Raw genomic sequence first — 26,844 nt, 5'->3', positions numbered from 1 at the left:
CTAGTATTCCCCTTTCTGCACCACAACCTGGAAACACAAACAGTAAGATGAGGTAATCATAATTTTCATCTCATATCTTTCCTTATATCAGGGATCATTGTTCACTGTCTGATTTTCAGTGACTTGAACACTGTTCTTTCAAATATTTTGTCTGGCTTCTGTGGTTGTTTCAGGCAGGAATATAAATCTGGTCCCTCTTGCTCTACCCTGGCTAGAAGTGGAAATATGATCATGCAATTAAAAAAATTTGGGGGGGCACCTGGGTGGCTCAGTTGGTTAAGCATCCGACTTCGGCTCAGGTCATGATCTCCCAGTTCGTGGGCTTGAGCCCCGTGTTGGGCTCTGTGCTGACAGCTCAGAGCCTGGACCCTGCTTTGGATTCTGTGTCCCCTTCTCTCTCTGTTCCTCCCCTGTTCATGCTCTGTCACTCTCTCTCTCAAAAATAAATAAAGATGAAAAATATTTAAAAAAATTTTTAAGTTTATTTATTTATTTTGAGAGAGACAGAAAGAGAGAGAGAGAGCATGAGTGGGGTCAGGGGCAGAAAGAGAGGGAGAGAGAATTCCAATCAGGCTCCATGCTGACACAGAGCAGAGCCCAAGGCAGGCCTAGAACTCACAAAGTGTGAGATCATAACCTGAACCAAAGTCAAGAGTTGGATGCTTAACTGACCGAGCCACCCAGGTGCTCCAATTATTCCATTTTAAAATGAGCTCGAGAGGGCTTAGTGCTGTGGTAAGTGGTAGAGCTAGAATTTATGCCCCATTCTTTTGACTCCTGCTTCAAAAGCATCATCTTAGAAATATCTGTATAGCTGGAGAAACTGCAGGGCTTTCCCCTTCCCCTCCCCAGCTTATGGCTTTTAATAATTGCTCATTTTATGTTTAATCCTTAGTTTTTGTTGGTTTGTTGTCATTTTTGTATGTTTCTTTGTTTGTCTTTAGGAGTACAGGTGAGCAGCTACTGGGGACTGTTGATCTACTCTCCATCTCTCTTTTCAGGGAGAATAATGTCCTCCCTGCTCTGTAGAGCTCTGTAGAGCTCCATTCTCTAAAGCCTGGTGTTTGTTGTGAATCAGCAGAGAACCTTTCTCTCTGTGTTTGAACCTTGTGTAGATGCTCATTCAGCTTCTGTTCTTATTTCTTAGGTTCACTGATACATCATATCCTTGCCTAGTTCAGAACCTTTGTTTGTTTCTTCCTCTGGTAGAGCACTCTTCTGTCATTCTTTCCTTCAAATTCTATCCCTCATTACAACCCCATCCCAAGTTTTGTTTCTACTAGGAAACCTTCCCCACCTATGCAATTTCTACCTCTATGAAATCATGCTAGGTTTGTTTGGACGAGATGCTCCCAAAGCCCCTTCCAGCTCTGAAACGAATTTTGTGGGGGTTAATATTACTCTCCCCCCATTCTAAATTACACCATTTGGCAAAAGTTGACTCTGAATTATATTCTAAATTTGTTCCATATATCCTCTGCACTCTGTCTGGCAAGGTGCCAATCAATAAGTTCCAAATAAATGTGGTTGAAAGGAGGGATGAATGGCATTTCTTCCCTGGTCATGCAGTGTATGGGGTTTTTTTTTTCTTTTTTTAACCAGAAAATACGTTTCCTGAGGGCAGAGCTAATGTATTTTGCTTATTTGACATTACCTATAAGACCTACCCTATGCTAGAGGCATTGCTGAGTGTTTGCAAGGATTCTGATTCCAAGAAATCACTGGCAACCTGATGGCCCAGAATCATGGTACCAGGCTCAGGTGATAATATAGTCCCCAAGTAAATATATGTTGAATCAACAATGAGATGGCTCTGGAATAGAGAGTTTAGCAAGACCTTCATGCTTACACAGAGAAACAAAGGTGCAGATAGTGCAGACACACTCAAATTTTATTGTTTGTTTGATACATCTGCGCTTTGAGGCTTATACTTAATGTGAGTCTGTTGAATGATTTACAGGTATCCTCATGCACCGAGATGAAGGGCTTTATTATAAATCTCCCTCCTTGTGCTGTAGGATACTGTGCATTTTTCAATGCTGTAAACATAAATAGAAAAGTGTTTTCTCTGTGACAAGGACAAATGTCACTTGGCAAAGCTCTTAAAGATGCAGACTTTTGAATTTGAGTTCTCATTATTACCGTGTCCTGATTCAAGAAGTAAGTATAAAAGATGCTTTATACTTATAAATTTTATTCCACAAACCTTTGTAATAAGGAAAAAAACAATAAACGTTATCATATAAAAGCAATACATGGAGAAAATAGTGTTAAGCAAAAATAAGAAAATGAAATCCATTCCTATCTCCAACATAGATAACCACTGATAACATTTTAGAGCATATTCTCTCAGTCTTTTTATACACATATTTAATTCAAAAATGTAATTGTGCTGAACATATTATTTTTGCATGCTTTTTCATTTAGTGACATGGAGACTATTCAGTATATATTCATAAAAATTCTCCAGATTCTCATTTCTCACTGCTATTTAGCACTTCCATGTATGGATCTACTATAACTTATTTATCCAGACCCCTAATCTGGGTCATGTTTGTCATTTTCAGTATTTTTGTTGTCATGAAATCAGAAGAATAAGAGTCTTTGCAACTAAAGCTTTGTGTACATCCCGGATTCTTTCCTTAAAATAATTCCCTAAAAGTGGAATTCTTGGGTCAAGAAGTATGTGAAATTCAAAGGCTTTTGACACCAAAACTACCTTCGTTCTGGGGCGCCTGGGTGGCTTAGTCGGTTAAGCGTCCGACTTCGGCTCAGGTCATGATCTCACGGTTTGTGAGTTCAAGTTGTGAGTTCGAGTTGTGTGTCTGTGCTGTCAGCTCAGAGCCTGGAGCCTGCTTGGGATTCTGTGTCTCCCTCTCTGCCCCTCTCCCACTCACACTCTGTCTCTGTCTCTGTCTCTGTCTCTCTCAAAAATAAGTAAACATTAAAATTTTTTAATAATAAAAAAACTACCTTCACTCTAATTTAATCTCCTAACAATGCATGAAGCACTTTTTCAATGTGATATCATTTGTACTTACAAACTTTATGTAGGAAAAATTTAAGGCATCCATATTTAATAGTTGAGGAAATCAAGGTGCCGATTTCTAGAGAATCAAGGGCATAGAGGATTAACACCAGAGCTATGAGCCTGCTTTCTCTATTCCTTACACTACTGGAACAGTATCCATTGCATCTATATAAGTGGTATTTGGAAAAGCTGAGTCTGGTAGCTTCCCTTATCAAAATCAAGATTTATTAGTCAAACAGTTATTGAAAACAAAGTTAGACTACAAAGCCTATGATGGTAATAAGATGAGTCATACCTTTAGACCATCAGGAGTTATTTGCCATCAGGAGGCAGCAGAAAGTCACTTTCCACCTCCCCAAGAATGAAGTGTGGGTTTTCCTGAGAAGATAGTCTCTCTCTCTCTCTCTCTCTCTCTCTCTCTCTCTCTCTCCTTGTTAGACAGGAAGTAAGATTTATTGGTGGGCATGAATAAGAAGAGGGCAATGCTGAGGTTCTCATGAATGCAGAGCCCACCATTTGTCCAGAGGGACCCGATTAGGGATGTATTTGACCCCACAGCCATCTGAGATGAGCCACTTTTCACCACCATGCCTTCAAATTCATCCACATTACAGTTAGTAAAGCCCCACTTCTTGGATATGTGGATCTTCTGGTGGCCAGGGAACTTGATCTTGGACCCGTAAGACCTCAATCACATGCTCCTTGTTCTACGGCTGAGTATAGATGGACATGATGATGTGGCCAATGTAGACCCCAGCCACGGTGCCCTGCGGTCTTCCAAAGGCACCCCACATAGCTGTCTGGAGCCTGTCAGCTCTGTCCAGCCCAGGACAACATCTTAGTGATAAGGATGACGTGGAAGGGGTGAAGCTGCACTCAGAAGTGAAAAACCCTCTTTGTCACAGATTTGCACTCTGTACTTGTGCACGCAGATACAGGCATCTTCCAGGGCTTCAGAAGAGAGCTGCTCATTCATCTGACACCATGTGGCCACATCGTGGGAACTCATCCACTTTTGCCTTCTTCCACCCCAGGTCACAGATGTAGATCTTGGCCTCAGAGACACCTCTGCAGAGGCGAGGCTTTGGATATGGGTTGTTCTTAGAATAGCAGTTACACTGGGCAGCCCGTGGCCCATTGCAACACCAGGATGTTCAGTGGTGTGGAGGGAAAAGAGAAGATAGTCTCTTTTCTACTTTGCTACCTGTTGCATAATCACAAGCTACAGAACTTTGCTTTGTATCCAAACTGAAATTTATGAAATTAGGACTTCCAGTTCAAATTAAGATTGAAAATAAGTTCTGTATATTTATTTTTTTAAGTTTATTTATTTTGAGAGAGAGAGCCAGCATGGGTAGGGGAGGGGCAGAGAGAGAGGGAGAGAGAGAATCCCAAGCAGGCTTCATGTTCGGCATGGAGCTGGATGTGGGGCTGGATCCCACAAACCATGAGATTACAACCTGAGCCAAAGTCAAGAGTCAGATGCTCAACGGACTGAGCCACCCAGGCACTTTAAGTTTTGTGTATTTCTTCATAAAATCTCAGCTCTTCTTACAACTTTTTTTTTTAACTTATAAGGGATTATCTCACTGTATGCTTTGAGCTACACTTAAAGTGGATTTCCTAAGAGATATATTTTTTTAAGTAGGCTCCATGCCAAATGTGGGGCTGGAACTCACAACCTCGAGATCAAGAGTTGCATGCTCCACAGACTAAACCACCCAGGCACTCTTGGATTTTATTTTTAAAACAAGATTCTGGGAGGAAGGGGTGGGGGAAGAAAAAAAGAGAGAGAGAAGAAAAAAACATAGAAGACTCTTAAAGATAGAAAACAGAGTTGATGGAGGGAGGTGGGTGGGGGATGGGCTAGATGGGTGATGGGTACTAAGGAAGGCACTTGTTATGATGAGCACTGGGTGTTGTATGGAAGTGATGAATCACTGAATTCTACTCCTGAAACCAATATTGCACCATATGTTAACTAACTAGAATTTAAATAAAAATTTGAAAAGAAAACAAGACAAGACTCTAACTCCAATATAACTTGTCACTCTTGATCTAGTTAATTTTGTGATCTTTAACTTTCCAGGATGCTACTGTGAAAGAAAAACAAACAAAGACATAGCCAGATGTAGTTCTTCACTGCCAAACAATACCATAATTCTTTCAAACCTAGGAGACATTTCCTTAGCCTGGGATGTGCTTTTCAACTTGTAGGCTTCCTATTTCAAAGTACATTGATTGTAAAAATGGCACAACTGGACATGCCCCTCTGGATCCATGGCCTTTGCAACCTGACTTTGAAACTTCTCCCATCAAAGGTGAAGTTTCTATCTCCATCCCATGAAACTGGCCTGGCCCTGTGACTTGGTTTGCCAATAGAATGCAGTGCTGTTTCAGTTCCAAGCCTAGGTCTTATAAGGTCTTGTGTACGTCTGCTTGCTCTCTTGGACCCTGATGATCTATGTGAACAATGCCAGACCAGCCTTTGGGGACGTGAGCAATCACAAGGAGGAGAGCCATCTCAAGCAAGGCCCGCACAGACCAGCCAGTGCCTAGCTGATCCGCCAACTAACTACTGACACATGAGTGTTTCCAGATGCGATCATCTTAGCCTGGCCCAGACCAGAAGAACCACCCAGCCGATCCACAGATCCATGACCTCTCGTTTTATTTTCGGGGTGGGGGGAAGAGAGAAAAATTTGTTATGCAGCATTATTTATGACAATAGATAGCTGATACTTTGGGTCTAAAGCAACTGAGCCAATAATGATTATGTACCATTCCCCTGCCTAGGATTCAGAATGAAATAAGTCTGGGAGAGAAAAGATTTTGTTTCTGATTTGGCAGGTTTTGTAGATATAGATCAATGAAGAGGTCTGGCTGTATTTATACACACTGATGATTTACCTCCTGATAGTCTTTCTGATTCCCACTAGTAATGCTTAAAACTCAGTTCAAAAATATTTCACTGGCCTGGTGTCCAGCTACTCCCAATCATATGTCAGGACCACATTAAACCATTCCTTGCTCCCCAAACACACGTCAAACACAGTAACACTGGCATGCCTTCACTTAAACCTGATAATCCTTCCTTCCTTCCCTCTTCATCAAAATATTTTGGGTAGTCTATGAAGCAGTTGGTTTCCTTAAAGTTTCTCCCCTCCGTGAAACATTCTTATTCACAGGCCTTCATCCTCCAGTATAATAATTTTTTCTTTCTTCTCTGTTTATTTTAATACTTATTTTATAATGCTTGCTTCAGTTTGACTTATGGCAAAAGATCTAAAATTCTGCCAGTATTAGCCAATCTAAAAGGCTAAGAAAAAATAAAGTAAGTTTCAGATAGTGTTTTAGGTATCTTCTTATAGAATGTGGTTATGATTTTCTGCCTTAAGGAAAAAAAAAAGAAGCAAAAGTCATTTTAGCCGTGTTTAGAGTTCAGAAAGCGATGGTATTTTGGCTTAAAATATACCATGAAATCAGAATTAACTTTCTACAGGTCATTATACCATAGCCAAATCATTGTTTGTATTTTTCCTATTGTATTATTATTTTTTTTAAGAAGTAAAATGGAGCAGACCTCTACTCCAGAGAGAGGAACAGGAAAGAGAGAGAAAGAAGAAAGACCTGGCCCAGTTCAGGTCGAGAGGAGGAATCGGTGGAGAATCTCATCAGTGTTCTGAACGCTACAGCCAGGATTCATCCATCTTGTTAAGGTAAGTAAACTCAAGCCCCGGACTCCCCCTCATGTAAGACAAGCACAGCTAAGCTTTCATCTCACATAACACTTGAATATCTCCTTTCCTATAAACCACTTCCATCCTGAAAGGAAAAGGCTACAGTTTATGAACATTTGTATTGGTCATATTTTACCATATGGCTAACGGAAAAGTTAGAGGATGGTTGTTTGATGGTGCTTTGTTTGAAACACACATCTAAATAAGTTTGCTTTTTCCTCGTTAAAGAACTTAAAAAAATTTTTTTAAATGTTTATTTTTGAGAGAGACACAGAGTGTGAGTGGAGGAGGGGCAGAGAAAGAGGGAGACAGAATCTATAGCAGGCTCCAGGCTCTGAGCTGTCAGCACAGGGCCTGACGTGGGGCTCGAACCCACAAACCGTGAGATCATGACTTGAGCTGAAGTCGGATGCTTAACGGACTGAGCCACCCCGGTGCCCCCAAGAACTTTTTATAATAATGCTCCATTTAATTGAAACATGTTAGTGAGCTGAGACGTGAAATAGGTTATGAATCAACACGTAAAGCTAGAAGCCATTTTGCAGCATGGAGTCCCAGCCATAAGACACTCCGTTCCACTGGCTAGCATAATGTCTTGCCCATAGAATAAACTCAAAAAGGTTTCTGTCTGCAAAACAAAATGGATACAATTGAGTTACCAGAGTTTTAAGTGGTATTGAATAGAACATCAATAGAAGGAATAAAAAGAAAACTGATTTTATTACAAAGTCATTGTGGATCAATAATACATAATAACACAGACACGAGAAGCAGTCAGTGACAGAAGACATTCAATGATTTATGAGCACATTAAGTTCATGAAATAATAAGCCCATGCTGTTACATACTATCTTTTTCTGAATCAATAGCTATGGAATTGAATAAGAAAGTGGAATGTTTTCAAAAGGTGCAATAATAAGGGCGACAAAGCTGTGAGAAGTTGCTTATCTGGAGGATATCTCCAGTATCTAGCTACATAAGAGTAAAAAATTAAAAGGTTTAGCATGGAATAAACCCAGATATGTTCCCCATAGCAAACTTTGTAGACACGTTGGTGGACCACGATTAATCACTGTGTCAACGAATGGTTCTCTGGTTAAGAATCTCTTTTCTAAGATGGAAAATCTTAGATGCTGGGTTCGTGTCCCCCTTTCCACGGGGTCATGAAGGAATCAGCGTGTTAACAGTAATGCAAACACCCCAAGCACCATCCCACTCCAGGATTCTGGCTAGTGTGAGCTGAGGACAAATACATGATGTGGGTATCCAGAGAAATGGCAGCCAATTAAACCTATTTTCTGACCCTCCCGCGAATAATGCCATGTTGTCTTTTTCAGCAACCAAAATAAGTCTGCAAAGGAATCCATTCAAAATCTCAAAATATTCCCTTCCTAAAACAGTCCTTCCTCGGAACAAAGGTTCTCATCATACCTTTTATGCCAATTCCTTTCGAGAGTCATTTTCTCTCTGTCTCTGTCTCCCTCTCTCACCCTCCCACACACACCTCCCCACCCACACACACATACACACACGCACACAGCACAAACATCAGTCTCACAAACTCATACACCGGAAATGGAGATGTCCGAGGTCAAACATGAAGCATAATTTTAAAACGTTTTGCTAGCTTATTCCAAAACACAAAATGGAAATTCTAAGCCATGGAAACCTTTATCTGGGTCTTTATTTGAGTGTGTCTTTTTCTAGTTATGTTTCTCTGTTTATGTGGGTTTACTGGTGTCCTCCTGTACCTTCTGTTAGTGCATCCAAAGCCTCTCCCAACCCACCTCTCTCTCTTTCTCTCTCTCTAATCCTCTTTTTTACTTATTTCAGTAACTATGGACAAGAGAGAATAGAGGTGCATATATATTTTATTTGTTCTATTTATTGCATTTTTTATGTTCCCTCTTCCTTTTGTATAACTCAGAAAAGTCTGATGCTATACATTTCTCTTTTAAAAACAATAAAAATCCAATTAAATTGCCTTTTCTGTATTGATTACCAATGGTTTCTACCTCCCTTGAGCCGCTGATTCTGAAAAGAAGCAAGCTTCACCTTCGTTCTGAACTTAGTTTTATGAAGTCAAAGCTTTCCTTTCCAGAAAAAAAAAAAAAAAGGAGGGAGGGCTTCCAATTTTTTCTTGCAGTCAGAATTTCAGTTGTCACTGCTTCTGGACTTCAATTCTTGACTCTTCTCTGCTAACAATGAGAATTCATGTTTCTATGTCTCTATAATTTTGTTTATACATCATTGTATATACCCAGCCTAAATTCCAGGCCACCCTTGGCACACTTTACCTCACTCTTTTAAATGAAGGATGCTGCTTAGAAGACATCCTTTTCTTTCTCTTTTCACATTCTCATGTAGCCAAACAATTATCTTGCTTTAGAACCTCATTCACTTCCTGATTTAGGCAGAAAACAGCACGTTCTAAAATTACAGCATCTTGGGGATAGAAGGGATTAGTCAATGTATCTAATTTAACTCAGTTGGCTCCCAGCTGTATTCTCATTGGTTTAAAGGATAAGACAAGAAATAGGGCTCATTAGTTGTTAAACTCTCCAAACATTTATAAAGCAAGCCACTGGCAGACACCAGGGATTCAGAAATGAATATGTGGTTCTTGTCTTCAGGAAGCCCATAATCTAGTGGGTGGAAAGAGAAGTAAACAGTTACTAATGATGGAAATCGTTTGCATGAGAGGGAGATACTGTGGGAGCCAAAAACCCAGGTTGGGGGGGGGGCGGGCATTTTTAGGAACGGGATGCCTGACCTGGACCTTGAAGGACAAAGCCTCAGAAATTCTCAAACTCTGGAAAACGTCTCTGTGTGAGTGCATGATATTCAAAATGCAGTTGCTGTTGAAGAAGTTACTATAGGAATAACTGTAAAAATGTCACCTTTATACTCAAGATAGCACAGCATGGTGTCTGTGTGGTTTATCGGCAATGGCAGGCTTATTACTTTTAATGCTGTAATTTTCGCAGGGTCACCGTTCTACTTTTCCCTGTTATATGTGTTACATAAAACTGTACTTCTTCATCTCTATTGGAAAAAGCAAAAATGCCTGTAGAGGAAGTTGCTTTTTGATAATGGCATATTTTCCATGAAGAAAATGAAACCCTTGCAAATTCACTTCATTATGCTTGGCTCCCTCCTTCATGGCTGTTGTTTTCATATCAGCTCCCTCTTTCCTTCTCCTCTTCCCCATGCCCCTGCTGTTCCCTCCTGTTGCCCTGATATGGTGATCTTGGCCAGACTAGGGGGACCTCTCCCGTGCTCTTGTTAAATAGGACTTGAAGTACAATTTGATAATTTTCTAATCGTCTTTCGCTACTGGGTATTTCAGCCAAGATAAGTTTGTCTTCATTGAAGACCATTAGAAGGTCCTGGAAAGCTAGGCTGCTTCTGGTGTCATTGTAGGGCAGAGAGCAAGGACTTACTGGGTTGATCAGCACTGATCAGGACACCTCTGATCCAACCCATTCTATACCTGGAATGTTAAGGAACAGGAGGTCATTCCAGGGGCCAGGAGAAAGAGAAGTATGCCACGGGGCTGGAAGAGGAGTCACAGGAACAGCTGAGTGGAATAGACTAGAAAACTGAGCCTTACTGCTAGAGGGCCATGTTGGCTGCAGTCTGGTTAGGAACAAAGAGATTGATCGAGGTAAGAGAGCAGAAGCGGGCACTAGGGGCGCTTGACAACAGGATGTGCTAACTTGGGCTCTCTGGCACACCTCACATACCCATGCAGGCTGCAAAAGCCAACTCGCTCTAAAGAGTGCCAATTTTGTAGCCTCGCACCCCCCTCACTGCCAGGGCCATGCCTTGGCCCCCATTCAAGCATAATGAGAAGGTTTCTATAATTATCGCCCCAGCGTTGGCATTTGCACACAGCTGCGTTATCACACACAGATCTGCCCAGTCCCTGAGAAGGAGTTCCAGAACAAGAGGGCTGCTGTGCTTGATGCCACCGCTGCCTTCAGAGCCCTCAGACCTTGCCCTTTCTTCTTTTTTTTCTTTTCTTTCTTTCTTCTTCTTCTTCTTTTTCTTTCTGACGGGTTTAATTTTAAAAGAAAGAAAATCAGTGAAACTGTCTAATATCCTAGACTATAGAGCCAACTGTTAGCAAGGCTGAAGGTCAGTTGCTGGCAGAGCTATTCTCTTGAACTTGCCATGGCCAGTGCCCCTCTTGTGTCAGCTGCGATGAGAAAAGAACACAAACACTAGAGCCCTGCGTATTCCCAGAGGCTCCGGTCTGGACGTGTATCCTGCTTTCTAGGCCCAAGGGGGGAGGCTGGGAAAGAAGAGAATGACTTTTCGTTGCCAGTTTTGGAAGAAAGCAAACAGGTTCTCAAACTTAGGTGCCTTCCATCCCACTGTGAAGCATGGGGTCCAGACCAGAAGAGTTTCCAAATTTTCAGAATTAGAAAGGGCCATGGATGTTTTTGAGGTCCATTTCACACTCGGTGCAGCTTCCTCGTTGGAAATATCCTGAGGCTGTCATCCAAGAAGAAGAATTCTCTCCTTGGCTGCTTCTGGGAACTGGCTGCTCCTTCTCTGGCAAGGGAGCTGGATTTATATCTGAACAGCTCTGATCCTTGGACATTCTTGCTCTCTTCACTCTATAATGGAGAGAGAAAATCATACTAGGTGTCTCCGTAGCTTTAAACCCATCAAGGGGCTCCCATGGCCCTTGGGATCAAGTCCATGTTCACAACAGCTCTGTGTGTTTGGCCCTCCCCACTCTCAGCCTCATCCATGATAACATCTCCCACCCTCCACCCCCACTCTCACCCCCGGAAGAGACAGATGCTTAACATACGGTTTCTTTCATTTTCTAGAATGAACCTCTTTCACTCTTAACCCTCCAGCCCTCTCACCTATAAATTCCTCTTCTGGGAACATTCCTCTGTTTTAAAAAAAATATTTTTTTAATTAATTTATTTTGAGAGAGAGGACACGAACAGGTGAAGAGTAGAGAGAAGGAAAGACAGAATCCCAAGTTGGCTCCAGGCCATCAGTGCCCAGCCCGATGCAGAGCTCAAGCCCACTTAACTGTGACATCATGACCTGAGCCAAGATCAGGAGTCGGTCGCTCAACAGACTGAACCACCCAGGCGCCCCCCAGGAACACTCCTGCCCAGGTTGGCCTTTCTTTCCCCTGCATCATTTTCTGGGAGACCTTTCTGACTTCTAACCCTGATGAACTCCCTTTGCCCTGAGCTCTTGAAGCATTTGCTGTGGGGTTAGCACAATGCTTGGCATGTTGTAGAGGCCTACTGAGATTAGTTGAATGAATAAATGAGTACATGAACCCAATCTTCTTGTAACTTCTACTCTCTTGTCTTAATTCCATCCTCTTCCATATGACAGCCCTTGAAATATTCAAAGACCATCATCCTAATCATTCCAGCATCAGCACGAATCTGGTCCCAGCAGGAAACAAATCCCACACTCAGGCAGGGTAATTGAGGACAGTGTGATAAAAGGGTGTTTACAAAGATGGGCACACCCCAGAGCTAGCAAGAGCAAGATCTTAAACCTGAAGGGTCGAGGGGAAGGAAAGCTTACCTGAGGCCAGAGAGAGTAGTTGAAGCTGGAGGAGAGGACCACCCACCAAGCCTGTAGGAAGGTGGCCAATCGAGGGAATACATACCCATCTCACATTCTTCCCACCCTTTAATCCACCCCCCTACCCCATGCCTCTCACTGGTAGATAAAGGGCAGGGAGCCTCCTAGGATACAAGGCCCAATGGAAAAAGACGGAGAATAAAAGAATGGGGAGAGACAAATAAAAATTATCCACTACAATCATCCAATCCCAACAGCTACCCTAAATCTACTCCCGCCAGAGTAAACAGCTTGAGTTGTTTCTGCTATTACTCAAAGGTCATGTGTGCTGGATTCCTTATTATCTAAGTCAACGCCATCTGGGCAGGTTCTGGACTGCCATTCATTGCCTGTCCTGAAGCATGTGGCCAGGAATTACCACAATGCTCTTGACACCCTCTGAGTAGCACAGCAGCCAGGGTAATGGATACCAATCTCTGCCACTCTGAATGCTACCTTTGTATTAATGCAGGTTTAACACTGTGGTTCCTTGCTTATTGAATGCATTTCAATTGTTTTTTAATTGGGTTTATGATCAATTAAATCCCCCAGGCCTCCTCACACAAACTACTGTGAAATAAAGCTTCCTCCTAAATTGTACTCATGTCATCGATTTCTGTTGTAACCTAACTGCAAGATTTTACATTTATCCCTGTCAGATTTTATCTTATTTACTTCTGTCCATTGTTCCAGATTTTTAAATCCTTATTTTGTTTTCTAGTGTAGCACCTTTCCTCTCCACTTTGAGTCACTAGCTAATTGCATTAGGTCGTTCTCTTTGTTTTCATCTGTATTGATGATGATTTAAAAAAACTTCTTTGTAATGTTTCATTTATTTTTGAGAGAGAGGGAGAGAGAGAGAACAAGCAAGGGAAAGGGAGAGAGAGAGGGAAACACAGAATCTGAAGCAGGCTCCAGGCTCCAAGCTGTCAACATAGAGCCCGATGCTGGGCTCAAACTCGCAAACCATGAGATCATGACCTGAACCAAAGTCGGGCACTTAACCGACTAGCCACTCAGGCACCCCTGTATTGATGACTGAACACAATCCCAGACAGCTGGGCACGGAAGACCTCCTCTGGTGGAGAGACTGAGTAGTATAGTGTGGGAAATAGAACACTATTTCTGTAGTGGGTTGATGGTATAATGGAAGGCAAAAGATCATGATGAAATAGTTTTGGGGAAAACCCTGGGTTGCACAAATTAAACAAGTTTCTTTCTTAAAGTATCCCTTAGAGCTATTAACATGCTAATGTCTACGGGCTATCTCTGGAATCAGATCTTCAAGACTACCGCATTGATTTGACTATGGAACACTCACACATGTTTGTGTGTATGTGCATATTTGTACACGTGTGTATTGTGTAGTATTGCACAAGATAGGGTTTCACAAAGTTCAACTTGGGAAACGTTGACTATGGAATGGAGCAGACCTGAGTTTCACTCCCAGTTCTACCACTTGCCTGTTTGGAGAAAGATACTTAATCTCTCTAATCCTCCGTTTTCTTATCTATGAAGTGGGTGTAAAAGAAGATCTTACCTCATACATTTGTGGTGAGAATGAACTAAGATAATGTATGAATGAATAAGTGCCTCTTACCACGCTAGGATAGTAAATACTCACTAGATGTTAGCCAACATGACACAATATCTTTGTAATTATCATTATCATTAATGTTATTTTGACATCAATCCAGTAGTTAGCTTCCCTACGACAAATACTTCAAATGTAATAGTCTAAACAAGCTGAAAGATATGCAAGAAGGTAGAAATATGTTTCTAGTTTATATGACTTATATGACTGATAAATGATGAATATTCTAAATAAATGAGAAAGATCCTCACAACCCAATAAGAAAAAATAACGTCCTAACAGAAAATAAAGGATGCAGGCAGCTAGTTGACAATAGAAGAAATGTAAGTGGTCTTAAGTTGGAAATTTTTATTCTTAATGAAAAGGGATACTTGTGAAGGCTGCAACTCCCAACCCAGACTTGTAGCACCTGCCTTTTCATTTCACTGGTGCCAGTTGAAAAATGACGACAACAACCACAATAATAATAGCTAACGAGAATTTAGCATTTAGTGGACATTGACCACTGTCCTAAGCGTACTATAAATATTTACTCATTTACTTCTCACAATGAAAACTGTGAGGTAGATTTTTTTATTATTATTGTTTCCACTTTACAGATGAGAAGACTAAATATAAAAGATTTAAGTGTACCATTTCTGGAGCAGTTTGGGGTAAATTGTGAAATTTTTGATGGTATCCATAAGGAGCCTTAAAATATGCACATGCTTTGGCTCAATATAGTTCGAGCTGTGGTGCATTGCCCAGGTCTTCTTCACAACTTATTCCTCCAGCTGCCGCCAGCTGATGGTCCTCAGCTCTCAGCCCTCTCTATTGTCCTCAGCTGGAGACATCTGCCTTGTCACCATATGACTTTGGACTGGCCCAGGTGCAATGACCAGATGACACAAAAATATAAAGGCCTAGCTCCCTCACTGCATATAGGACAACTCTATAGGACCGTCGCTGCTGCAGAGCTTCCCATGGGATCAACTGAACCTTTGTGGTGGTTCTGTCACAACTCAACTTCTCCCTCTGCCCAATCCTGCTTCCCCCTCCCCCCAGAGCTTTTGATTCTAAGAGTACTTCCTAAAAAACTTGGGCAAGGTGATCGCCATCTTAGAATCTGCATCCCGGAGAACACACATAGCAGCACCTGGGAATTTAACATCTAAGAACATATCTGAAGTAAAAGCCTACTGTGAATGTAAAGAATTATATATGAACCCTGGTGGATGGTAAAACCACAAGAGGAAGGAACCTAGGTCCCTGAATCAGTGTGTGAAAAATTTCATCCACCAGTTTCAGCTTGGATCTCCAAGCCATAGACATCTGGAAAAAGCTTTGCTCTCATCCTTTCAACAACAATAACAAAGAAGGTGAACAAGCTTCACGGTAATGGCTTTTATTGAACACATGAAAGAACTGAGGTCATAGGGCAAACAACTAGCCTGAAATCTAGAGAGAGATAGGTGACTGCAGGGAAAAACAGGATGCTAGCATTTACCAACCTGTCACAGGGGCTACCAAAAGCCACAGAAGCCCAGCAGAGGATTTAGCTAGAATTTTTAAAATCAAATTGCTAAAGGCTGAGTGTAGGCTAGTATGAGAGAATAAAGCCCCTTAGCTTCAGGCATAGAAATGTTCACATCTTCTTGTAGGATTTTCCTTTTGGGACCCACAGGTGCTCATGGAAGGTGGGGGGTGGGGGGTGGGTGGCAGATGGGGAGCACTGTTTTTTTTTTTAAGTTTGTTTGTTTATTTATTTATTATTTTAGAGAGAGAGAGATACAGAGTGCAAGTGAGAGAGGGGCAGAGACAGAGGGAGACACAGAATCCAAAGTGGGCTCTGAGCTGTCAGCACAGATTCCGACCTGGGGATCAAACCCACGAACCACAAGATCATGACCTGAGCCGAAGTTGGACGCTTAACTGTCTGAGCCACCCAGGCGTGGATGGGGAGAATTCTAAGAAAGCTTCTCCCTTCTCTGTGACGCTGACTGGTGGAGGGTAAAAACTCCACCCAGACTCCACCCCTCTCTCCCACAAGAAACAAAAACAATCTGCAGGGCTAAGGGCAACAAAAACTGTAGCCTTATGGCACTGGTGGAAACCAGAGTTCATCTAAGGGAAAGAAACAGAGAAAAAACCAACAAGTTTCTGTCCCTGGAATAAGACAGGAGTGCATGCTTGGCCCAGCATTATGTCTGGAAGAGGGGCAGAGATACTTGGGAAGGCTACAACTCCCAACCCAGACTGATAGCACCTGTCTGAGACTGAAGATAATGCAGAGCATCAGAGAATTCCCCCCACCACACTGCCACCTCCATGCTAACAAGTGTCAAATGAAAATAATAGTAGAATAGAGCTGGGAATTGTCTTCGAGGAGCATGACAGTAAGAAGACCCAAAGCCAAGTGGAAAGCAAACTTCAAAATCAACCCATCTCCCGATCATGTTACTACAGGCTTTCATACTAAGGGCATCGCAGAAGGAAGAGCCTGCTCATCTCCAAGCATTAAAAAAATGTATCTACTGTCCTACATAATACATCCTGCTTCCACCAAAAAAAAAAAAAAAGAAAAAAAAAAGAAAAAGAAAAAAAGACATACAAAAAGTCCAGGAAAAACAGTCTAAAGAGACAAAGCAATGATCAGAAACAGCTTCAGTTATGACACAGATATTGGAACTAGTAAGGAATTTACTATGATTCATACATTAAAGTCTCTAATTGAAAAGGAAGATTAAGGGGCGCCTGGGTGGCTCAATTGGTTAGGCGACCAACTTCTGCTCAGGTCATGATCTCGCAGTTTGTGAGTTTGAGCCCTGCATTGAGCTCTGTGCTGACAGCTCAGAGCCTGGATCCTACTTCAGATTCTGTGTCTCCCCCTCTCTCTACCCCTCCCCTGCTCACGCTCTGTGTCTCTCTGTCTGTCAATAATAAATAAACGTTAAAAAAAATTAAAGAAAAGGAAGATTACATGCAAGGATAGTTGATTTCATCAGAGAGATGGCAACAGTAAGAAGAAACAAAATGGAAATGCTAGAAATGAAAAGCAAAGTAACAAAGATGAAGAATGTTTTCAAAAGGCACACCAGTAAACTCAACACAGCCAAGGATATAATCAGTGATTTTGATCAGTAGAGATTATCTTAACTTAAATAAGAAGAGGGAAAAAAAAAGAGTGGGAAGAAAAACAGAAGATCAAAGAGACATGGGACAATACCAAATGATATAACACGTTTGTCATGAAATTTCAGGAGAAGAAAGAGAGAACAAGGCAGAAGAAATATTTGAAGAAATAATGAAGTAATGGCTGAGAATTTCCCAAACTTTGTGACAGACACCAAATTCTAGATCCAAGAGGCTCAGAGAGCATTAAGCAAGGAAAAAACAAAACCTAGGTGCGTTGGTTTCCAGTGGCTGCTGTAAGAAATTACCACAGACTTGGTGGTTTAAAACAACAGTGATTTGGTCAATCACAGTTCTGGAAGCCAGAAGTCTGAAATCAGTATCATGGGCCAGAGTCAAATCAGAATGTACTTTCTTTTGAGGCTATAGGGACAAATCTAGTCCTTGCCTCTTTCAGTCATGGGTGGCTACTGACGTTCCTTGGCTTGGGGTTGAGTCACTTCAGTCTTGAAGACCAGCATCTTCAAATATCTCTGTTCTCTCTTCACATTGCCTTCTTCTCTGTATGTGTGTCAAAAGCACAAGGAATGGGAGAAGGAAGTAGAAATACACTGACATTACATATGAAGCGATATAACAGTCTTTGAAGGTAGACTCTGATTATAAGCCAATTAAACATGTTTTTAAAGAGGGATAAATAATAATTCAATAAAAGATGAAATGTATTCACAAGAGTGTTAAATTATACCTACAGAAGGCAGAAACGAAGAAATAAAAAAGAGCAAATAGGCAAATAGAAAACAGCTAACAAGATAGTAGATTTTAATCCAATCATACATAACCCCATTCAGTGTGAATGGTCTAAACATACCAGCTAAAAGACAGAGATATTCATATTGTATTAAAAAAAATCAGGACTCAAACACATACTGTCTACAAGAAATCCACTTTAAATATAAAGACACAGGTAGCTTAAAAATAAATGGATAGAGCAATGCATGCCATGCAAACACTACATAAAAGAAAACTGAAGTGGTTATACTGATTACAACAAAAGTAAACTTTAGAACAAGGAAGATTGTCAGTATAAAGAGGAACATCACATAATGACAAAGAAGTCAGTTATTTAAATAATCCTCCGTGTGTGTGCCTAACAATAAAGCTTCAAAATATATGAGGAATAGGGGCACCTGGGTGGCTCATTCGGTCTGAGCCTGTGTCTGTCTGACTCTTGGTTTCGGCTCAGGTCATGATCTCATGGTTTGTGAGTTTGAGCCCCTCCTTGGGCTCCATACTGACAGTGCAGACTCTGCTTGGGATTCTTTCTGGATTCTCTCTCACTCCCTCTCTCTCTGCCCCTCCCCTGCTCATACTCTCTCTCTCTAAATAAACAAATAAATAAACTTTTAAAAATATATGAGGAATAAAAAAGGACCGATCTGAAGGGACAAATAGACAAATCTACAATTCTAGTTGGAATATACTGGTTGATATTTTGCCTACAAAATATCAGGACAGATATAGATGATCTGGACGACACTATTAACCAACTTGACCTCATTGATATTTATAAAATATGCCAAACAACAACAGCAGAATACACATTCTTTCTAAGTGCACATGGCACATGTACCAAGATAGACCCCATTCTGGGCCACAACACAAGCCTTATGATATTTTAAATAGAAGCCATGCAAAGTATGTTCTTACACCATGCTAGAATTAAACTGGAAGTCAATAACGAAAAGCTATTTATAAAATCGTCAAATATTGGGAAATTAAACAACACATTTCTAAATGAGTTATAGGTCAAAAAAGAAGTCTCAATGGAAGTTAAAAGTATTCTGGCTTAAATGAGAAGGAAAATACAGCCTTTCAAAATTTGGCTGATTCTAAGGCTCAGGCAGAAAATCACCCTGAAGCATCTTGTAGTAACAGAAAGCAAGGAAGTTCTAAAACATAAATTAATTAATAAAGAAAACTAAATAGGAAATAAATTTTAAGAGTTGGAGGCATGTCAAAAAGATACAGGAGCCAACCTGAAAGAGCTCCCCATGATCAAAGCCGGAACAATTTGAAGAACAAAATAAATAACATTAATTTTGGAGTATAAACCTAGAGAGCAAATAAATATCCATGATTTCACACTGATATAAATAATTGAATAAAAAAAACAAGTGGGGAGAAAGGAATAACTTGTTATAATGCAATTCCAAATAATACATGTAGAAGGAACGAGAGAAATAGAAAATCAGAGCAGTATAGTCATAATTTACATAGCAGACCCCTAATGGATGCAAAAATTAATGGAAAAAACTTTCAGGAGAAACAAAATATTTGCATGGCCTCAAAAGTATCTCCCTCTAAATATTTATTAATTATTATGGTTGTTGAGCATATGCCCATGAAGTCCTAGCTACTCCTTCCTCCAGAAGACTGAGCATAATTCTCCTTCCCTTGAATATGGGCTGGTCTTTACAGTGGAGAAACTGGCAGTCATTGCCTTAACCAAGAGGATTGAGGTTAACATAATCAGGGATAAGTCATGTGGGTATCGTGTACCTCCTAATATGATGCAGTAAGAAAGTATTCTCTAAAATCCATAACTCCAATCTAATCACAGGAATGCATCAGACAGACCCCATTTGGTGGACATTCTACAAACCACCTGACTTCAAAAGTGTCAAGGTTATGAAAAACCAGTGAAGACTGAGGAACTGTCACCAATTAGAGGAAACTAGGGAGACATGACAGTCGAATGCATGGTGGTATTCTGGGTTAGATTCTGGGACAGAAAAAGGTTATTAGTGGGAAAACTGGTGGAATCTGATTCAAGTCTGTGGTTTAGTTAATATGGTTGTACCCATGTTAATTCCATAGTTTTAATAAATGCACCATGATTATATAAGATTCTCACTTTAGGAAGAGCTGGGGAAAGGGTATCTGAGAACTCCCTGTACTATCTTTGCAATTCTTCCGTAAACCTACAATTACTTCAAAATAAAAGATTTTTAAGTTATCCATATACTAAGTACATCCACACTGGACTTGTATATAAGAAATTAAATTCTCTTGTGTTAAGCCTTTGAAATTCAGAGGGTTTTTCTTAATTGAAATTAGTGTCATCCTAATGTACTGTTGATCATAATTATTAAGCAGAATCCTTTCAAATTAATTCTGTTCCATGAACACATATTTGACCACTCAATCAAGAAGAGATTGCATATTTGTTGTAAGTTGTTGTAAGAGATCCAGAAAAAGTTGACCAGCTGCTCTCTTTTTGTAATTGGTTCTCCAAAATTAAACTCTAAATTAGTCTCCACTTTTTTCTATGTTTGTTATTTTTATCTTCACAGCTATATTATAAGTACAATAAGATCCTTGAGATGAGAGCAACCAGAGGACCCTGAAAGGTAAACTTGAGCAGAACCTTGAATGACAGGGAAGACCAGGCATCATAAATTCAGATGCCTTTGGGGGCCAGGCAGGTGATATGCATGTCTGAATGAGGCCTACTAGGAACTGGAAAATGCATGTTCACCTAGAGCTTTGTCAGTATAGAATTGTTAACATCATGCTGATCAAGTGAAAGAGGTTTGCCATTTAGAATGGTCTAAGTGTAAGAGACTATGCCTAGTGATGGTGATCCCACTGGGAGGAGAAACCAGAATGCCTTTCTAGCAGAGGAATCTCAGGGTGAAAAGTCTACTTATACTTAAGCAAAGCACGTTCAGAGGGTCATGGCACTCTAGCCTGGTGTTTAAGGAGAGAAGGTAGCATGCCTAGGGCATTAGACCCGGAAGAGATTTTGGTGATCTTGTAGCTAAGTAGTGACTCTGCAGGGCCTAGGGGCTCATAGAACCCTCCCGAAGCCTGGGGAGAGGGGCTTCTGAAATTTACCTCCCAGATCTGTTGAAAATCATGTCAAAAATACGTTTGAAAAGCATTGATCTAAGAGCCCGAAGTCTTTTCATATTATAAAGAGGCCCAAGATATTGAAGTGACTTGTTCCAAATTTATCTGGATTTCCTTAGATTTGACCTGCAAATCTGGCCCCAAAGTCAGTACTCTTTCTACTATATGCCTGTGGAGGTCTGGACAGGACTGGAACAAATTTGCTCCTTGGGAGAACCCCACTTTTATTTTATTTTTCTATTCTATTCTATTCTATTCTATTCTATTCTATTCATCTTTTGCCCTCTGAGTTTCATGTTAGGTGCTGATCTGGAATCAAGAATTTAGGAAGGAAGGTAAGACTTTGAATTATTTTCATCCATTCCCTAGGTGAATAAAACATCTGAGAGCAGGTTTTAGTACAGAGTAAAGAGCAATGGATATTTGAGCGATGGGCAGTAACAACACAAACAACAATAACAATACCTTATGTTTATTGAATAGTTGCTATGTGTTCAGCACTGCCCCAAGCACCTTACAAATATTTTCTCACTTAACCCTCACAACAACCCTATTTAGTAACTATTATTATCCCCATTTAATAGGAATGAAAGTAACACCTAATTAGAGAGGTTAAGTAATTATCCCAAAGTCTAATTATATAGTTTTTAATCTATTATTGGAACCTCTTAGGTAGCAGCTAAGCATGAATAAATCTATGTATTCCCCTTTGCTGTTTCCTCCAGAGCTGTATTTGCTGCCGTGAGAACCCTAGCCTTCTGTTGACGGGATGGTTGCTTCCAGCAACCCCCACTCCACCCTCCTCCAGATAGGCTTTAAAAAATGGGCCCTTCCTGATTCTCATAAAAAGGGGTTAGCAGATGTAGGTAAAAATGTTCCTGTGGAGCTAGCATCTCTATGTCAAGGCAGGAGAGCCACAATAACACTAAGAATGAGGAAGCCCAGTTGTAGTCTGCCTCCATCAAATGACTCAGATAGTTTTCAGATGTGGTAGGTGGGATGAAACTCAAAGTTTGTTGGACTTCAAACATTTCCTCCTCTGTTTAATACATCCTGTGTGTTCTCCAGGGGAAATGCAATCCCTTATGCTTCTGTGATTCAACACAGTTGTTGCTTTTAAGTATGTTTGAAATCCCAGAGGTCCCTTGGGCAAATCCTTTTAAGCGAGAGAGCTACATTTTACTGAATCAGATAACTCAATTTTGAGTTCCAAGAAACTTGGGTTGTGATTTGAAACTTCCAACCATTAAAGTATGAGCTGGCGCAAAAGGTGGAAAAGCGCATCTCGTCTTTGCTTGTCTGACAACAGAAGGGTGAGAATGTTCCCTCAGCCACCATTTCAATGTATAGGAGGGTAGGGAGCGGGAAATATACAGCAGGAAAAGTGAGTTCCCACACAGCCAGAGTAGAAGACTTAGTTCCTGCTTCTTCTCTCTCATCCACTGGAGAAGGAAGTCCCAAGATTAAAACTCCTTGGTTGTAGCTTGATAGTGTTTGGACCACAACTTCCCATGGTACGCTGGCAGTGATTACTGTTTGAGTTTGAATCTAGTCTCTGCCACTTTCAAACTGTGTGACTTCTGGATCCACTTAATCTCTCTGTGCTTTAGTTTTCTTACATGGAAAATGAAAATAATAATAGTTCCAACCTGGGGCGCCTGGGTGGCTCAGTCACTTAAGTGTCTGACTTCAGCTCAAGTCATGAACTCACAGTTTGTGAGTTCAAGTCCCGCATTGGGCTCTGTGCTGACAGCTTGGAGCCTGGAGCCTGCTTCAGATTCTTTGTCTCCCTCTCTGCCTTCTCTGTCTCCCACTCACCCTCTGTCTCTCTCTCCTTCAAAAAATTAATAAATGTTAAAAAAATTAAATAATAGTTCCAACCTCATTAGGTTGTTGAGGGTATTTGATGAGTTAATCGTGGGAAGTGCATAAACCATGCCTGTCACGTTGTAAGAACTCAGTAAAGGTTAATGGTAGTAAAGCTTTAGTAATCTGTTCCTAAGAGGTTCTGGGGACCCCAAAGAACCCTAAAGCTCTAGAACTCTAGACATGATTTTGTCTCTCAGGCAGTCTCCAAATCATGGGGGGCTGGTTCACAAATACACTGGCCCTTTAGAGGACATTCAAGAATGGTCTGACCTATTATGACTATGGGTGTGATCTCCACCCTATTCCTCCAGGATCTTTGTAGAGTCTTCTGATACTACTTCAGACTCTAAATATGGATACTAAAAAAAAGAAATGCTGTAACATGACATGTCACTGTAATTCAAACCACATGGTAATGTGGGTAGAATGTTAGCTGATTGTTAAGCAGGATGGTGATACAACCCAGGTAATGCTAATGGAAGTTGCACTTGAGGAAGATATAGATGTTGAATGTGCGGTCACGGTGCTAACTAAGATACTGGGGGCCGAAGAGGTCCTGCATTGTATTTCTGGTCATTAAAGAGAAGTCACACAGTATTTGATAAACACTTTCTAAGCACCTATTATGCACTGAGTATGTTGTGAGACAGTTATTTCCACAAATATTTTTTGAGCACCTACTATGCACCAGTATACTTCTAGGTCTTAGGTATACAACAGTGGGTAAAATAGGCCAAAACCCCTGCCCAAATGCAAGTTCTATTTTAGTGGAAGAGACAGACTACCGATAAGGTAAATAACTAAACTAGTATGATGGATGGCAATAAGTGCTGAGGTTAAAATAAAAATGAGGGAGGGAATGGAGATAGAGAGGGTCAGATGTGGAGTAGTGATCGCTTTCTAGATAGAACTGAAAGAGGTGAGGGAGTATGCCATATGGATACTTACAGAAGAAATATTCTAGGCAGAGAAAAGAGCGATACAAAGGCCCCAAGGAAGAATTGTGCCTCGGATGGTCAGAGAATGGCAAGAAAGCTTTGGGGTCTTGAGTGGTAGGGGATGAGGTTAGAGATGTCGTGCCTGACCAAATCACAAAGGGTCTTGCACATTATTGTAAGGACTTTGGCTTTTACAGTATGAGCTAGGAAGCCATTGTAGGGTTGTTAAGTGAAGGAATGATATGTTCTGCTGATGTTTGATGGGATTATTTGGGTGCTGTGTTTAGAATCAAAATGAAGAAGGCAAGGACAGAGGAAGACAGACCAGTTAGGAGGTTACTGCAACAATCCGAGCAAGACATAACCATTGCTTGGGTTGGAGTGGTAGCAGGAAAGCTGGTAAGAACTGGTCAGATTCCAGATCTATTTTGAAAGTAGATCCATCAGGATTTTCTGATGAATTTAATGTACAGTGTGAGGATGAGAGGAGTCAAGGATGCCTTCAAGGTTTCTGGCCTGAACGACTGGAAGATTAGAATTATCATTTACTCTTCTAGTGGTGCTAGGGAGACTTCAAGAGGAAGAGGTTCGGAGAAGAAGACCAGGAGTTTGTTCAATTTGCACATGAAATGCCTATTAACATCCAGATGGAGATGTCAGGCAGGCCCTTGGGTGTATGCATCTGAAGTGCAGGAGAAGGTCTGAGATGGAGATAAAATTTAGGGGGTCATGAACCTATAGGGAGTATAGAAATCTAGGAGATTGAATGAGATCATCAAGATAGTGAGTGTATCCAGAAAAACGACATTCAAAGATGAAGTCCTGTGGCTTCATTTAAAGGTCGGTGGGATGAGAAGGAAGTATCAAGGGATGGAAAAGAAGCAACCAATAGGTAGGAAGCAAGCAGGAGAGTATGGTGTCCTGGAAGCCACGTGAAGGAAGTGTCTCAACAGGAAGAGTCGTCAATTCAGTAAAATGCTGCTGATCTAGCAAGTAAAATGCAAATGTAGAACGCACTACTGGATTTAGCAATATGGAGGTCATCCAAACTGTGTAGTTTTAGGGAGGAGTGATGGATGATCTGGAAGAGATAATAAGGAGGAAAGAAGACACTACCTCACATCTAGACCCAGTGAAGATGAAGGGTCTGGGAGATGGAACGGCTACTGTTTGAGGAGGCATCTGAGGAAAGGTAAGTTTCACTTAGAGTAAAAAGGTGAAGGGAATAGTCAAGGAAGTGTAAGGGGATATGAGGCATTTGGCTGATGATTGATAGATGCTTGGCAGAAAGTTCCAGTTCTTTCAGGAGATGGGTCTGTGGGAGGGGAGATGGTTGCAGAAAAGGCAGTGTTTAAACCATAAGGAGACTAGAAGCCAGGTGATAGGGGATGGCTGGGAACCCTAGATGTCTTCCAGTGACTGACACAGAACATGTTGTTCTGAAGCAGACTGTGCTAGTAAGTGTCAGGCAGCTTGAGAGGAGTGATGGGGATGTATAGAATTGGGGAGCCACTGCTTGACTTCTATGGGTGGAGGATGAAGCCTGCGTAAAGGAAACCTTACCCCTAGCATGTGGGCTTCCTCTTTCTGGTGGAGGACTAGAGACTCAAGGAGGGGTGACCTTACATTGAACTCACAGGAAATCTCTTGACCCCTGGTGATGGTCGTTTGCCCAGCCAATACAAGAGACATTCTTGCAGGGATGAGTGCAGCCATGGCAGCCTCTGACATATACCTCCCCACTTTAGCTGGTGAGGGGTTGTCATTACCCATTGGCATACTGGGCAGCCACTTTTGCCCAATCCCCACTCCCAGGCTTCTGTGGCCGAAAGTCAACACAGAAGCATTCTCTCAATCGCTGGATCATCTCTATTTTATAGGAACATTTCCCGCGGTTGTTCTCTGCCAGCTTTGTTCCAAACGTGTCCAAATGTATTTTCATGTGGCTGGAAGTGTTTAAACATTCTGACATTTCAATCACGTAATACGGCTGAATGAACTTCCATGGTATTTGGCACAGCAGTGTTGCTTAATTCTTTTCTGACTGTGATCACCAAGCAGGAACCTAAGAAGTGGCAGGTACTCCCTAGGGAGATACAGAAGGCGTATGTCTGCTCCTGATTGCAGAGCACCGTTGATGGAAAGCTGTTCTCTTGAGTCCAGTGGTGAATGGTGGGTATTACATTGCCCGAAAATCACAAGAGACTAGGAACTTTGAGAAGTCTGAAGTCTTGAGGGCACTCATACAACTTTTTAAAAATTTTTTCTCAAGATGTTCCAAAGTGCTTTGCACCTGATTCACCTTCTTCGAGCTTCAACCCTAACATGGACATATTGCCAACTTACCAACACACAAAGTAACTTATCCAAATTATACAGAGAGCTTACATGTGTCTACCACTTACCAATTTAGCAATTAAAGGCCTGGAAGTATATTTTCAGATTTGATAATAAGGGTAAGATATTATAGTCTTCATTTTCCAGATGAGCAAATTTCTACAACTCCTCAGGTGGGACTTATTTTCACCAAACGATACCATTTATTTATTAATTCACTCATTTACTCAATATACCCTTATTTGGCCCTAGTATGAGCTCTTCAATATTTTCACAGCCAATACATCTGTTTAAGGTTTGAACATTTGCACATTTTAAACAAATAACGACTCAATTCTTACTCTATGTGATACTCCCTCAAGAACTATTTTTTAAGGAGGACACAAAGATAGCTAGAATATGGACTCTGCTATAAAGGAGCTCAAAGTCACATTTACAATATTTATTCTGAACTTCTCAGCTGAAACCCAAGCTGACATGTGTATTAATCCAACAATGTTTCTTGGTGTCTGTACTGCTTAAGGTAACCTTAGATGCTGCAACATACAAATCCAAATGTATATAATGCTTCAGACACAACAGAAATTTCTTTCTTTCTCATGTGCAGTCCAAAGTGGGTGGTCCAACTGGTGGGCAGCAATCTTCCAAGTAGCAATTCGGGGAGCCAGGCTTCTTCGATCTTCAGCGTGTAGCTTC

The 26,844-nt window shown here is 41.1% G+C and overlaps 1 pseudogene; it reads right to left on the bottom strand.

Annotated features, from left to right (window-relative positions):
• LOC125931267 (60S ribosomal protein L10-like) lies at positions 1-25,783 on the bottom strand (annotated as a pseudogene).
• Between the last annotated feature and the right edge of the window lie 1,061 nt (positions 25,784-26,844).

This window comes from Panthera uncia, chromosome X (genome assembly GCF_023721935.1).
Source record: "Panthera uncia isolate 11264 chromosome X, Puncia_PCG_1.0, whole genome shotgun sequence".
Taxonomy (NCBI): domain Eukaryota; kingdom Metazoa; phylum Chordata; class Mammalia; order Carnivora; family Felidae; genus Panthera; species Panthera uncia.
The sequence above is the reverse complement of the archived record's forward strand: the minus strand, read 5'-3'. Positions and strand labels throughout refer to the sequence as shown.